The following is a 15,762-nucleotide window of genomic DNA, read 5'->3' on the forward strand; positions in this document are numbered from 1 at the left end:
TGCCTACATGCCCCTGTCTTCCTAGCCAACACTGTTCATACTGGCTGAGGGACATGGAAGGTGTAGTACATCTGGAAAGCATCAAGTTGAGAAAGCCTGGTTTAAAACATTAGGAAGAGCATCATGATGGTAAGAGCTGTTTGACAGTGGAATGTGCTGCCTTGGAGTGTAGTGGAGTCTCCTTCGAAGGTTTTGAAACAGAGGCTGGATGGTCATCTGTTGGGAGTGCTCTGACTGTGTCTTCCTGCATGGCAAGGGATGGGATTGGATGGCCCTTGTGGTCTCTTCCAACTCTATGATTCTACAATTCACCCATATTCTGACATAACTGGAAACAGAGAAATAGAAGCAAATTATCCTGCCTCCTCCTCATAGTCCTTTCTGAGGAGGAAAGAAGAAAGGAACATGGAAAATTCAAACCTAATATTTGTGCAGTGTGATACATGGTATTCAACTATGGCACTCCAGTAAATTTTAGACTGTAGTTCCCATAACCCTTCATCATTGTCTAAGCTGGCTAGGACAGATGGGAGGTGTTAACCAACAACATTAGGAAAGGCATCATGATGTTTCAATTAGCTTTACAGCCAAACCAGCCTACTGAATGCTACTTAATTGGTCAAATTGCCACACTGCAGAGTTTCCTGACCATGTTCCATCCAGATCTGGCGGACTACATCTTCCACCATGCCAGCCAGGATAACCATTGGCCATGGTAAACTGCAGGAGGAAATGCAACAGAAAGTTTGTGCATAGCTCTTGGGCACTATCCTTCTATTAATATCCTATAATTGAAGGTGTTATTTATATCCTCATCAGTTGCCTTAAGTGCATCAAACTAAAAATGTCAAATTTGTCTTTTTCCAGTCTTAAGAAGGAATTACATTTGTTGGAAATGTAATTTGGAAACATGAATTTTAAAAATGCTCCAATTCCTAGTACACTGCAGAGTATTCCCAAAACAGCTTCTTAAGTCTCTTTTCTGCAGATGCAGTCTTGAGTCATCACCTAAAGTAACAGAAACAGAATTGCTGCAATGCCTGGAAGAGGACACGGTCATTTGTTAATGGGCTTACTTCAAATAGTTACTAGAAGCATACACAAGGTCTTTGTGCTGAAGTGATCTAATAATGTGCACAGTAATTACATTAATTCAAACAGGTCTCATGTGCTTCAAGGGAAGGCATGACCAAATTCAGACAGGGAATGTTATGCATGTGACAGAAGGATGGAAAAGGAAATGAAATATGAATGATTAACATTTCTAAAACATTTTTATAAGGAAAATATATTTGTAACAAGAATCTCTGCAGAATAAATCACCTATTGGAATACAATTCCACCATTACATTCACCCAGGTAAAGAGTGATAAATGACAGTTTGTGTGTACCTTCATGTTGCCTATTGATTTATGGTGACCCCATACATTTCATACAATTTTCTTAGGCAAGGAATGCTCAGAGGTGGTTTTGCCAGTTCCTTCCTCTGAAATAAAGCCCACAGCATCTGGTATGAGTAGACACTATGAATTTTCTTAATTTTCTATTTCAGATATACAACTAAATTCTGACATGCTAATAGTACACCCAAGTACCAATGGGAATTGGGAGAGGGAGGTCTATTGTGGGGTGAGTAGAGTGCTACTAGCTCAAACCATGTGGCCAAAAATGATGCAGTCAGTGGAGCTCTGTCTTTCATTACAAAAAAGAAGAAAAAGAAAAAGAAAACATACTTTTTTGATGTATAACTCCAAAAATCCCCAGTTAGCCAATGGCCACACTGGCAGGATGCATTTTGAGAGCTGTAGACTAATGAAACAACTTTTAAAGCTCTGCAAAACAGTAGGTCCATATTACAAAACAACAATGTAACCTTAAATATTACAGACAGCCCTCTATATCCATAGATTTTTTCATCCACGGTTTCAACCATCCACAGCTGGAAAACATTATAAAAATATGTATCCAAAAGGCAAACTCTGATTTTCCCATTTTACATAAGGGTTAACATTTTACTATACCACTACATATAATGGAACTTGAACTCCCACAGATATTGGTATCCATGGGGGGTGGGGGGTGGGTGTCATGGAACCATCCAAGAAATCCAAGGTTTTTGTGAGACCATGTTGTATGCTAGATATAAGATCCTGTCATTTCACAGAACTATCTATAGTACATCTCCAATTCCTGAATGAATGGGAGGAGAAAGTTCAAATCATATTAGAGCCTGCTACTATGGGGATGGAGGATTATCATAATCACTGGAGAAATTAATCTTTGTACCAATATTTTGAGACAGGGATTTACTTCCTTATTCATAGAGTCTGGCAAAATCCAAATTTGTAAAGGTAAAATGGGGGCTACAGGAGCATATACTAAGAAATACAAGTTGAAAATTTGCAAACAAAATAGAGTATTTGGAGTAGATGGCAGAAATAACCCCACTTTTAGAAATAACTAGAAATATTTTTAGTGAAAGTTTCCCACTATATTAAAAGAAAATAGATGTACAAAAAAGAAAAAGAAAAAAAGAATAGGATGTCTCTAGGCAGGAGATTCTCCTTCTCTCTTCATCTCTTAGATCCTCTGATTTGCCAGGTACCCATTTCTTCTTCAACCTGGAAGCCTTTGGTCTGAATAAAATTCTCTAAAACCACATTTTTCTCTACAGTATTAAATCTCTTTAGCTCTACTGATTCCTCCAGATCACAAACTTCATTTTTCTCTGAAGGAACAGAATCATCTCTTTACATTTTATTAACTTCCAGCTTGAGCCTCCATATTTCCTTCATTGTCCTGCCTTACCTCTTTTACCATATAACCCTCAGTTTCTACCCCCCCTCCCAAAAAAAAAGAAGAAAGGAAAAGAAAGTCTTTGCTTGGTCCTCTAGGCTTTCAAAGCCTTCTTTAAATCTTGTCATCTTTATTCTCCAGTGAATTCTTTTATATAATACAGAAGTTAAATTTGTTTACTATATATACTTGACTATAAGTCAACCACATGTATATGTTTAGGGTAAGTTTTGGGGCCAAAATTATGGATTTGATATGATCCATATAGGTTGAAGGTAAAACTTAGGGGCATGGAACAAAGGATCTAAAGGATGAAGCCAAGAAAAACAATGCCAAAGAACTTACAAAATTCTGCCAGGCATAACTGTTTGTGTACTCCCTAAGCTGGATGGATGAGAGAGTAGAAGGTGCTCTTTTAGGTGCTCCAAGGGAAGACTCACCTTGCACCAGGGAATGGTTCCTTTCTTGATAAGAGTTAAAATACAGTATTTACATTGGCCCATGGATAAGTCAAATTAGTTTTTTGGATCAATTTTTTAACTAAAATTTCTAGACCTATACAGGAGAATATACAGTACAATGTATTACTACCAATACAGTAGCCATTCAAGTTGCCAGTTTATCTGTTCTTTTGTTGGTCACATGAAGAAGTAAATTCACTAGATATATTGATCTCACTACTGGGTTCAGAAAGCCTCTCTTAAGCAGAGTCTAATACTTTTATTCTTCATGGGCTGCACTGGCACTGCAGAAATAATCCAGTTTGACACCACTTTAACTGCCAAGGCTCAATGGTGTGGAATTCTGGGAATTGTAGTTTCTTGGGATATTTAGCCTTCTCTGTGAGAGAGCTCTGGTGCCATAAGAAACTACAATTCTCAGAATTCCATAACACTGGACCTTGATAGTTAAAGTGGTGACAAATTGGATGCAGCCGATGCAGCCTTAATTAAGAAAGCTGGCTACATAAATCATGTGTCCATCATCTGGCAATCTTTTTATACAGTGGGGCAGGTTCACAGATTTGCTCTCCTCCTTGATCACTTGTCACTGAGGTGGCGATTAAATCACCAGGAGCAGGGGCTTGCAGACCTTTGCAGATTATCCCTCAGTCTCCCTTTGGTCTACTCTAGAGCCAACATGGCAGAGTGGTTTGAGTAGTGGACTATGACTTTGAAGACCAGGGTTTGATTCCCAGCTCACCATGAAACCCACTGGGTGACCTTGGGCAAGTCACATGTTTTTAGCCTCATAGGAAGGCAATGGCAAACCACCTCTGAACAAATTTGCCAAGAAAACCCCATGATAGGTTCACCATAGTCAGAAACAACTTGAAGGCACACAATAACAACTTCCTTTGGTCCAGGGAGATCTTTTTTGCTAGTGCAAATTCAGCTTGGCTGGTGAATGACGCATAAAGCATTGCCCCCTGTAGCAAGTCAGTCCGCCATTCCAACATGGAAGATCCAAAATAACCCCTCAGTTTCCCATGATATAAATTATCTACCAGTAGTACCGGGTGGATTTTGAACATTTAGCGAATTGGCTTGTTCAGCTGCATCTCCTCCAAGGCTACTAAAAGCCCCCGTTTCCAGGAGTCTGTTTTGACTGTGTTTGAGTAGTTAATTTCCTGTTGGGAAAAGCCTGTCTCGCCTAAGTGCGTGTGTATTCTAGGCCACAGGACCCAAATGAGGTCACCCATATTTGCCTTTGCCTACCATTCAAGGACTAGTTTTTAGTCTTTCACTAAGAAGCCCTTTCTACTCATCCTGTCTGGAACTGAGTTAGATTCCAGACAAAAGATATGGGCAGTTCAAATGGAGGTCCTGTTCTCTGTCAGTGTGTCTTCAAGTCACCTGTCAAGACCCTATGATTTTCATAGGGCAAAGAATACTTGGATATGGTTTTGCCAGTTCCTTCCTCTGCTTCCAGTTAAAACCAAGTTAGACATGTGACAGTTAAACATTCTGATTCTCCTCTCTTCTTTTCTTCGCAGAGGAGAGGTGACCAATTCTAAACCAAAAAACTTGTGGGAAAGTGTTTTTAAAATATTATGCCCTTCTTTCCTGTGCTGCCCTTTATTCTAATCAATTTCAGGACACTCTGGAACAAAAATAAAAATTTCACCACAGAAACATCTAAATAATACTAAGAACCACCACTACCCCCCCCCCATTGCAACTAAAATATCAGAAGTGGCAATAAAATATTTTAAATGACAGAGTGCATACAAATATGTTTCTGTAAGATGTCAAAAGATTAAAAGCATAGGTATCAACCAGACCTTTCTAAGAGGATATGCCACAACTAAGGCACTGCCACTTGAAAGATGTCCTTTCTCTCATTGATACTTAACTTGCCTCTGGTATATCTTGCTATCTAGAAGTTCCAGAGATCTTGCAATCACTGTAAAATATACTATATTTAGAGTTTTCACTCTCTTTTCAGAAGTTTCCTCTTTTTTACTTTTAAAGGTAAATCCTGATCTTCTGAAATAAAATTTAAAAGATACAAGAAATATGAGAGCCAGTGTGGTATAGTGGTTTGAGTGATGGACTAGAACTAGGATTCAAATCCCCACTCAGCCATGGAAACCCACTTGGTTACCTTGGATAAATCACACTCTCTCAGCCTCAGAAAAAATAATAGCAAATCCCTTCTGATCAAATCTTGCCAAGAAAAGGTCTTTGAGCCACCACAAATGACTTGGAGAAATGACTTGAAGGCATACAACGACAATATGTTTTTTAAATTTCAGTTCTGTAATTTAGGCCTTTCACACTACACAATTACAATCATGTAATTCCACTATAACTTTGAAGAGTCCATCCTATGGAATCCTGGGATATGCAGTTTAAGGAAGGGTACTTAGAATTCTTACCTTGAGAACTCCTCTAGTATCTCCCGAAATGACAAAGCTTAGCATGCAGACATGGCAGTTAAGTGGAATCATAATGCTATAACTGTAGTGTGACAGTATCCAAGATAACAGACTTGTGGAGGTCTTCATTCACAGCGACTCATTCCATAATGCTTCTTGTTACAAGATTCTATGGTTTTGTATCATACGTTTGCTATTTTGTCATCACTAAACATCCAGAATGTTAACAATGATGTGTTGTATATACACATTTGTGTGTTTAAACCATGTTTTATTACTCATGAGAGGTCAGAGCAGAAAGTCAAAAATAAGTTAGCACATTTCTTTCTGCCACACTTCTGTAAGTTTTGAATAGGAGGTTAAAAAAGAAAACTCTGATAAGACTTTTACTTTAATATAGCTCACTACAGCAATTTTTATTTCAAGACATATGAAGAAAAATAGAGGTTAACAGAGGAAAGGAGATGACCACCTACTTATTTTGTTGAAGAAAGGAACTTAGCCTTTGCAATGATCATGTTCTCCCGCTGTACTTCTTTCTTCCCTAATGCAGGAGAAAGAGTTGGAATCTATCATTTCAGTTTTCTGCTTAACCATGGATATGGTGGTAATCTTTGGATTAACAAACTATGAATAATGTTATTCGGAGTTTGTCTGAAACAGGTCAGTTTAAACAATGGGTTTTACAGTTGACTTGTTTAAATAAAATATTGTTTCTATTAACCATAGCTTGCTATGTTTGGGGAGAATGTCAAAATGTGGTTAATTGCTGAGAGAAGCAAAAATCAATGAACTCTTGCTTATTTCTGTCACACTAAATTGTTGATTAGCTCATGACAAGGCTTGATGTGAGCAATAATGTGAACATTAATGGAGGAAATGGAGGAAGACACAGTTTCATTCATTCTCTAGTGCTTCTAACATGCTTCCATTCCTCTTGCATCTGGAGGCTGCAACTGGAATTCCACAGAAGGAAGAGGACAGAGGAGGAAGAATGGAGAAAGCTCTTAGAAAAGTTACTTTTGTTGCAATTCCCAGTGACCATGCTGGCTCAGGAATTCTCAGGGCTCTAGTTTGAAAAACTGAGGTTTTAACACTCTTCCTAATGACGTCTGTACAGTACTTGGGATGATCTCTGTCAGAGCCTTTTGGACAACAATACTTCCCCCACCATAATATGTGGGTCTTCACATGACAGTTCAGCTGACTGTCTCCTTTTACTATAAGCTACTGCAGGATGTGTATGTCTCTGCTGTGTCACCCCTCTGTCTCAGACCATGGATTAGAAATGATCAATCTGCAAAGAGCCCACTTGTCCAGCTGCAGAAGCAAAATAATCACACAGATCTCTTCAGCCTGCATTCAAGCCCAGAGGAGATAAAAACATGGGAGGGAGAAAAGAGGAGGAAAATCTCATCACGTATTTCACGTTGCAGGAGATATGCTTTCAGCATCAGGATGCCACACATACACACATGCATATGGTCACATGCAAGTTCAGCAGTAGCTGCCTGTTCATTCAAAAGCAACAGTTGAACAATCTGTTGAACAATTTATGAAAGCCAATCCTTCCTCTGGGGAAAACCTAGAATCCTAGAGGATTTGCTTGCCCATAAGCTTGCATTTCCCAAGCCGATGCCTTTGCAAATGTGCTGGACCTGGTAATCCAACAGCACATCTACAAAGACACCCAAATGGGAAAGGCTGCTGCCATGAGGCTCTTGAAAGTAGCCTGTGCTGGCCAGTGATCTTTCAGATTCTTAATTATACTTGCCATGTATAAATGGGGGAGAGCTGCTCTTGGAAAAGAATATGGATGCTAAGGTTGAGAAAAAAATGGGAAAAGGTGAACAAAACATTGGCCTAAATCATTTAAATGGTACTGTGAATCACCACCTTTGTAACAGTGTGAAGGTTTGGTCCAAGTGGGAAAAGTGATTGCTACTATTTCCCTCAACTCTGTTCCTTCACCAGCCACTTTTGGGCAAGGGTTATAAAGAAAAGATTCAGTTATTTAAAAAGGAAAGATGACATTATTTCTGTGATTTGTTTAGCAGTTAGTCACATTTGTTGGGAGTGCAATTGAAAGGAAAGACTGTTCCTGTTAAAGTAACATGGATGCTGATTCATCAGTCTGTTAATTTTATGGCTCTTCCATCTGTGAAGGCCCAAGCAATGCAGCTTCTAAGTACTGTAATTCAGAAAAGATTTATCAAAACACTACAGATTCTGTGAAAGGCTTAGCCTTTAAACTTGATTCCTTCCTATTGGATTTATCATATGGAAATTTATTAGGTATTTAAAATGTCTGGGAGAATGACTTGGGAGCGGGGACTGAGGATATACAGCATCTCTGTTGTGCCATTTCTGTGGGTTGTTCACACATCCAGGATTAATTTTTAATCTTCCTTCTTTCATTGTTTTATTTGTTTGTTAATTTGCTATCTCACCTTTTCCTCAGCATTTTACCCATGGCAGCTCACATTGTGAATTAAATCATGGTACATCTTTTAAAAAAACTACTTCTAAAAACTTAAACTCCCCTAATAAGTCATCAATACTCTGAAACATTGTAAAATAATTTAGAAACATGATGATAATAAAAGTACAGTACAAACATCCCATTAAAAGACAGTACTCCATAGCCAGTTAGTCAACCAAATGCTTGTTCAAATAAACAGAATTTTATCTGCTAAAAGAATAAAGCAGGGGCCAACCAAACCTTTGATGGAAGAGAGTTCCACAACTTTGGAGCAGCCCCTAAGAAGGATCTCTCCCATGTTGTTATCAAACATAGCTGAACAATGGTGGGGCTGTGAGACAGCCTTCCGGAAGATCTTAAAATATGCAATATTTTAATTTTTTTTTAAACAAAATCAAACTATTGGCCTAAATCGGTATCAACTAGAACTTTCTCTTCCCACTACATTCCTCAGAAAAAAAGTGGGTCAGGAAAGATTCCCAGCCCTTTGGACCACCTTCTGTACTGCACAGATGGGAAGAAGGGGTGCTGCAGTGACAAGGAGAAATCAGCCCACCCTTCCATCTTCTGAGTTCAATGCTTCTATCAGGAGAAGACCAACACTGGACACCATTCATTCTTCTGAAATAAAGTACTAGCCCACACACCCACCCCTTCCACAGCTTGATCAAACAATGGCCTCTAGTCTTGTTTAATGAACTGACATGAAACCAAAGGTCCCTGTTTCATATGCCTTGGGATCTTTTTTTTTTTTAAGAAACCAGAACTGAAGCCAACATGTACAGGAAGAGAGACAGAGAGATACACAGACTCCATATGAATTTCATGTTTAGAAAACTACCATTTACATCTTGCATCCCTGGAGCCTGTCACACTATGAAGCCACCCATTCATAAGATCTGCAACACAGGACCTTCTGTGGACGCCAGCTCTTTGCAGAAATCTGCCCTCCCTTTCAAGCTAGGATTGGCACCCTCTTTCTAAGTTTTTCAAATATGAGTGAAACAACACCTTTTTCAGTTGGTCTTTTAAATTAATTGGGATTGTAGTGATAGGTACAAAACACCTGGCAGAAATAACACAGTTGAGACCACTTTAACTGCTCTGGCTCAGGGCTAGGGTATCCTGGGAATTGTAGTTTATTATGGCACCAGAGCTCTCTGATAGAGGCAGCTAAATGTCTCACGAAACTACAGTTCCCAGAATTCCCTAGCATTGAGCCAGGGAAGTTAAAGTGGTTTCAGATTCATTTACCTCTGTAGTGTGTTTTGGACCATAGATTAATTTGAAGGGAGTATATATAGGAGATTATCACACTGAGGCTTACCGTCCTTAAAACGTGGCTAGATCATCCCTAAAGTGCGAGAGTGTGATTGCTGGTTGCACTTGCCTCCCGTGATGAAATCGTCCTGGAGGTATCCCATCATTAAAGCGTTCGCAGAGCCATCATTTCTCTGCATAACAGAAGTTCAGTTGGGAGGGGGGGGTTGCTAATGAGTAAACATACAAAGGATGACTTTTTGGCCTGTCTGTAACCGGCCTTTATTTCATGAGTCTCTTCCTTAGTTAAGATTTCCATTTTGGTGGCTAAATGTGTAGATCTATTTTTTTTAATATGTGTGTATTGCTGGTAAGACAGGCCAGTCTGCTCTTCTTTTTTCTCTCTACTTTGCCAATCACATAGGCTCAGTAAAGGATTTTTGAGGCAGCTGCTGTTTACCTTGCCTATTGTAGGCAAGCATATATAGTGTTAGTAGTATTGGCTACAGAAAAATCCTTTCCTTTCTCAATTCAAGCTTTATTGTATTATTTAATGTAGGCACGCTGCTGCAACCCAAAACCAAATGTCTGTTTCTCCAGCTCTCCTTCACCATCCTTCCAATGTCAATGCTGCTAAAAACACTTCCAGCTAAAGAAGGATGAGGAGGAAAGGGGAGGCCGTGTTTGTGTAGGAAAAAAGTCTGCAAAAAGATGCTTCACTGTCAAAAGCTTTGCTAACTAAGGTATGCCTAGAGAGATAAACAGAACATTATTCTTTCCTCCTGCCAAAAATAGCCACCTCTTCCCATTTCCTCATACACTCTGCCTCAGACAAAAGAGGATCCATCTGGCTGCCAAATTCACATATGCTTTGGGTTCTATACTGGGAGAAAGGTAGGATATAAATAAAATATAAATAAATAAATATGCTATACCTAGCCAAATCAGTTAATACCTCTCTTTGGGAGGTATTAATAAAGAAAAGGATTGGCAGTGCTGTAGCACACACTGTTTCAGCTAATATCCAGGCTGTTGGGAAACCCAGAGCCACCACCCCAGACCTTGGAGAACTTGCAAATTTGCACAAATAGGGTCTTGATTTTGGAAGTGTTCCAGTGCCTTAAACATCTTAGCCCAGTTTGGCTACCTGGCTAGAAGTTTCTCTCTTCCCTGGAGAGACTTGAATCTTTTTTCCTGGGCAGGATGATATCTGCCTCTCATGAACCTCCTTTCTTTCCCAGGTTATGGTTGAGGGCCTAGATGACAACTCTCAAAATCTTAAAATTTTGGTTATTTTGTCAGCTTGAATTCTGAGCACTGTAACTCAATAAGTAATTCTCCCCCCCAGTCGCTGTTCCTCCTATGGGAGGTAAGTTGTATGGCTTCTCCATCCTTCCCTTTGTGTGCAGTGCTCAAAAAGGGTACCTGTGAGCAGTGCAAGGGGATCTGAACGCATGTCTGTGGGAACAGCCAGTGACTGGCAGCAGTCAAGGCAATGCTGCTCCTTGAGCCACTGGATCTCATGAACTAAAGTTGTGCTACCATCCATATTCAGATGGGATGGAAATTGGTTGGGGACATAACTTGATTTATTTCTCTTAATTATTCCTATATTTTAGATGACACAGGGGCTGCCTCAGCCAAGCATCCTCCTGGACTAATGGTCATTGCCAGTCTTTTTAATGGCCATGGCAGGGGATTTCTTTTACTGAAAAATAAAATCCAGTACTGTATAGGTTTTTATTTTCTCTTCACCTCCCTCCTGGGTGGGCAGGGAGAACAGGCACTGAGTAAATATGACTTAAAACAACAAAGACATATGCCAATCACTCCTCCTGAAAGTAATGTCACAAAAAGGGTGTTGAACTTTTTGTCCAGGGGCTTAATAATCAGGTTAAAAGCTCAAGGACAAAGAAAGTTAGGCCAGGTATTTATGGTAAAACACACTGCAGCAGGTTGGTTTGCACAGCAGCTACAGAAGTCTGCTAGACAAAAGGTTAGGGTGACTCAACTTCCAAGCAAATGAGTCTATTTTCTGGCAAAACAGAAACAACTCCCAAGAGCAAAATGGTTTAGAAGCAAAAGGAGTTGTGGTGAATTAGCATTTCTCTGGTCAGAGGCAGTAAAATGAGGCAAAATGAAAAAATAAAAAATAAAACCCTCACAGCCCAAAAAACCCACAAAAAACTGTAAAATTCTCAGATCCTTAATAAAATCTAACATGCTGGTGCATATGTCTCAGCACAAACACACACCAACATTCCAAGTCTTTTAGTATTTCATTCTTGTGGGTATTGCCTGGAGGAAAAACAAGGAGGGACAGTTTCCTTTAGAAAGAAACATACTGACACTTCAGATTGTGCTGTTATCAGTTGCAGACTCAACTGAAGCAGCTGCATTAAAGCTGCAGTATCAGCATAGAGTAGTGATTTGAGGACTCTGGTAGTACATGGTTCAAATCCTCAGTCGGCTGTGGAAACCGACTCACTGGGAGACCCTGGGCAAGTCAGACTGTCTCACCCTCAGAGGAAACTGATGGCAAACCTCCTCTGAACAAACCTTGTCAAGAAAATCCCATGATAGGTTCACTTTAGGAACTCACAAGTCAGAAAGGCCTTGAAAGGACACAACAAAACCAGCTTTTTTGTTACTTGAAAGTAAAGCTAAGCAGTTAGAATGGGTCTTACAGAAACAAACCCAACAGATTTTTCCATGATGAATTGAGGGAAAAATAGAAATCTATCAGCTTGATTATACAGGGCACATTTATCTTCCTTTATGCCAAATTTAGTACTTCTGTTCCACAAGATCCATGAAACATTCTGCTGGTGGTGGAAATGGGACAAAAGGTCACCTTTCTCTTTTGAATACTGACTTATAATGCTTTCTATAACTTTGCGACTTTCACATGTGCTAGACTTCTATGTTCACAGAGATTATAGGAGATGTCACTCAGTATTAAATTGAGGAAAATAGGGACAACATAGAATCATAGAATTGGAAGAGACCACAAGGGCCATCCAGTCCAACCCCAACCTGCCATGCAGGAAATCCAAATCAAAGCATCCCCAACAGATGGCCATCCAGCCTCTGCTTAAAGACCTCCAAGGAGGGAGATTCCACTACACTCCGAGGGAGTTTGTTCCACTGTCGAACAGCCCTTACTGTCAGGAAGTTCCTCCTAATGTTGAGGTGGAATCTCTTTTCCTGTAGCTTGCATCCATTGTTCCGGGTCCTGTTCTCTGGAGCATATGCTGGAGCAGCAGAAAACAAGCTTGCTCCCTCCTCAATATGACATCCCTTCAAATATTTAAACAGGGCTACCATATCACCTCTTAACCTTCTCTTCTCCAGGCTAAACATCCCCAGCTCCCTAAGTCGTTCTTCATAGGGCATGGCTTCCAGACCCTTCACCATTTTAGTCGCTTTCCTTTGGACATGCTCCATTTTCTCTACATCCTTTTTAAATTGTGGTGCCCAGAAGTGGACTCAATATTCCAGCATGGCTGGGCATGGCTTTGATTTCTTACTCTCTGTTCCCTCCCCCATCTCAAAGGATGAGTTGATGTGGTGTAGTTATTAAAAGCACATATGCTCTTACTTTAAAAACGTCAATGTGAAGTTTAGACTCGGGCCTAAATACAGCAGTTTAGGGAGGAAATGTCCAGCTTAGATTTCCTGAACCCAGTGCCCTCCCAGATGTATGGGACTAAACATCTTATCCTCCCCAGCATGCAGGAGTACCAGTTGGAGAAGGCTGAGCCCTTAAACCTAGCCCTCTTCTGTTAGTTTTACAGTTTTCTACTTGAGGGGAGGTTTTACACAGTGAAGCACGAAAAATGTGGTTTCCTAAGATCTGAAGTGATACCATCCATTCTACTATCTTAGGACTTCAACATCTCACTATGTCATTGTGTTCTACGTACAGATCAAGCCAGCTTGAAAAAATATTTTTATTAGACCCACAACCTGATAGTTGTAGTGTAAAGAAGTAAATTTTCCAAGCTACCTAATATAAAGTTTACTAAAGGGCTGTATAGACCGGTATCATAGGCCAGCATGGGGTGGAGTGGGGGGGGTGGCATCTACACGATGCATGCTCTGATTCCTCCCATGTCAGTGTGACGCCGTGTGCCCCATCATCACAACACTTCTCTGGTGCTGCGTCCAGATGACGCAGCACCAAAGGAGTGCAGAAGAGCCATGGCGCCGGCAGCTATGTCGACCCTTTCTGTGGTGCAGAAAGGAGCCACTTTTTGTGGCTCCTTTTTGCACCATAGAAAGGTCAGATCAGGGCTGCGACGTGCAGTTGCCATGGCCCCAATCTGGTGAAGAAAGAGGCGGCTGAAGACTGCTCCTTAGGGGCAGTCTATACAGCCCCTAAGAGGTTTTAATAGGCCTATTTCATATAGAAAGTGATTTGCATACAATTGATACCATGACTCTCTGCAGCTGATAGATTTTTTAAAGTTCTTCCATGCCACATATTTTAGCATTCAAACCTAATTTGTTTTCTGGAGCTCTGAAACATATCTCCTTTCTTTCTTAGCTCTGCCTTTTTGGTTCCAATGTTCTCCCTCTGCTTGGCTCAATTTAAAATGCAAAATTGTGCAATATTCGGGAAATGGATTATATAAACTAATATACTTCTGGCAAAATACAGCATGTATCTGAAAAATCAACAGATTGGCTCACTCTCACTGTATTTACTCACTAGCCTTGTGAGGTGTTGGAGGAGCCTGAGTCCTCCTTTAATTTCTTGTGTGTAGCAGGTTATCGTTGTACAAAGTCCCAAAAAAGAAACTTAAATAAACATGGTTAAGTAAGTTCAATTTCCAAACTGAGAAGCAATAAAGGTTACACATTATAGAGCACTAAACTATTCCTCATCCTTACAGAGCATTATACTATACTATGATACTATGCTTTCTATGAGGTTGGTGATGGTGGGGAATTACCTGGGGAACATATTTACCAAAGAAGCTTAAATCTAGATCAGTCACTAGTCTGTCTCATTCATTACACTCCATATTTCTCAGCCACTGTTCATCTAGGACTTTGATCTTAAGAACATTTTCATCCAACCAGTTTCATCACTGTCAGGAACACTAATGCCTTACCACACATATACAAGGTTGTGGTGGTGGCATGGGAAATACATTACTGTTGTGAATACCAAGTGTTCTCAACAGCCCTGATGGGAATGGTTGCCATGAGTCTCATTTTACAAATGAGAAGGTGGGAGCAAGCAGTAGTGACTAGCTAAAAATCACCACCATGCACCACTAAGCCTGGGCATAAACTGGAACTCAAATTTAAGGTCATCATCCCATTTACTGGATTACACTAATTCTTAGTAGCAATGGTTCTCTCTCTCTCTCTCTCTCTCTCTCTTTTTTAAAGAAGCTCAACATGCAAGTGTCCCAAGTTGTCACTACTCATGAACAGCAGTGATACTGGCACTTTACCTCCAATTCAGCACATAAAGGTTTCAGAGAAATGGAGATGCAGAGATGTGCTGAATTACTGTCAGGTTGCAATCCTAGAGAAGACATACTCAGAAATATCCAGCTAGAACCCTGGGTGCAAGAACACTGATGTGGCTCAATAGCCAAGAGAATAAAAAACGGATTATTCACCATTTCAGTTTTATGTACCTCAAAAGGTTGCTGAGACGGACTCTGAAAAATACCACCCAAAGCTCCTTGTAGGACAGAAGGCACTGCATAAGTTCTACATAATTTGTTTTCCTGCTGAACATCTCTGTTAGGAACCTGTTTTCTGTTTACTTTTTCCTAGGCCAACAAGATAAGCCAGAATGGAAAGTATAAAGCCAGAGGAAATGTGTTCAGATCAGCCACTTAATGTTTTATTCATTACTTCATTTTAATGAAGTGCTGATGGCAAGGGCATAAGCCTTCTTTAAAGACAGACAACTAAGAACTCAGCCATCTGTCTTACAGAAACTTAGAGCATCAAATTCACCACCACTATTTGAAGGCTGAACAGCAATCATGCATTTAACCAACCCCCATCCCCGGTGCTAGGTACTCTATGAACACTATTTCAGAACAAGCAAAGGGTAGATGATCAGAGGAGCTGAACATTTAAATGGACAATGCAAGTAAAATGCAAGAGAAATAAAAAATGGCATTTCAAGGTCATATACAGGCTACAGCAGAGTATACCAACTGCAGGGCCACAATGAAATCCCAGTGTCTAACATGCTAATACACTGCCCAATTATGTTAGAACAGGGGTAGGCAACCTTTCTGAGCCGGGGGCCGGGTTGATGTCCCTCAGGAGACTGGGGTGGAGCTTCAACCCTCTGGGGCGGGGTCAC

The 15,762-nt window shown here is 40.3% G+C and overlaps 1 protein-coding gene across 2 annotated transcripts in view; it reads right to left on the reverse strand.

Annotated features, from left to right (window-relative positions):
- Positions 1–15,762, reverse strand: part of SLC25A22 (solute carrier family 25 member 22) — a 723,963-nt gene that overhangs the window by 73,821 nt on the left and 634,380 nt on the right. Inside the window, exon 1 of one of the 2 annotated variants that reach the window (XM_042466292.1) lies at positions 6,154–6,178. The exons of the other annotated variant lie outside the window; for it this stretch is intronic. The gene's annotated coding sequence lies outside the window, so the exon portion shown is untranslated. Of the gene's footprint in view, positions 1–6,153; positions 6,179–15,762 lie in introns of those variants that run through there. 2 annotated transcript variants of the gene reach the window in all.

This window comes from Sceloporus undulatus, chromosome 1 (genome assembly GCF_019175285.1).
Source record: "Sceloporus undulatus isolate JIND9_A2432 ecotype Alabama chromosome 1, SceUnd_v1.1, whole genome shotgun sequence".
Lineage (NCBI taxonomy): Eukaryota > Metazoa > Chordata > Lepidosauria > Squamata > Phrynosomatidae > Sceloporus > Sceloporus undulatus.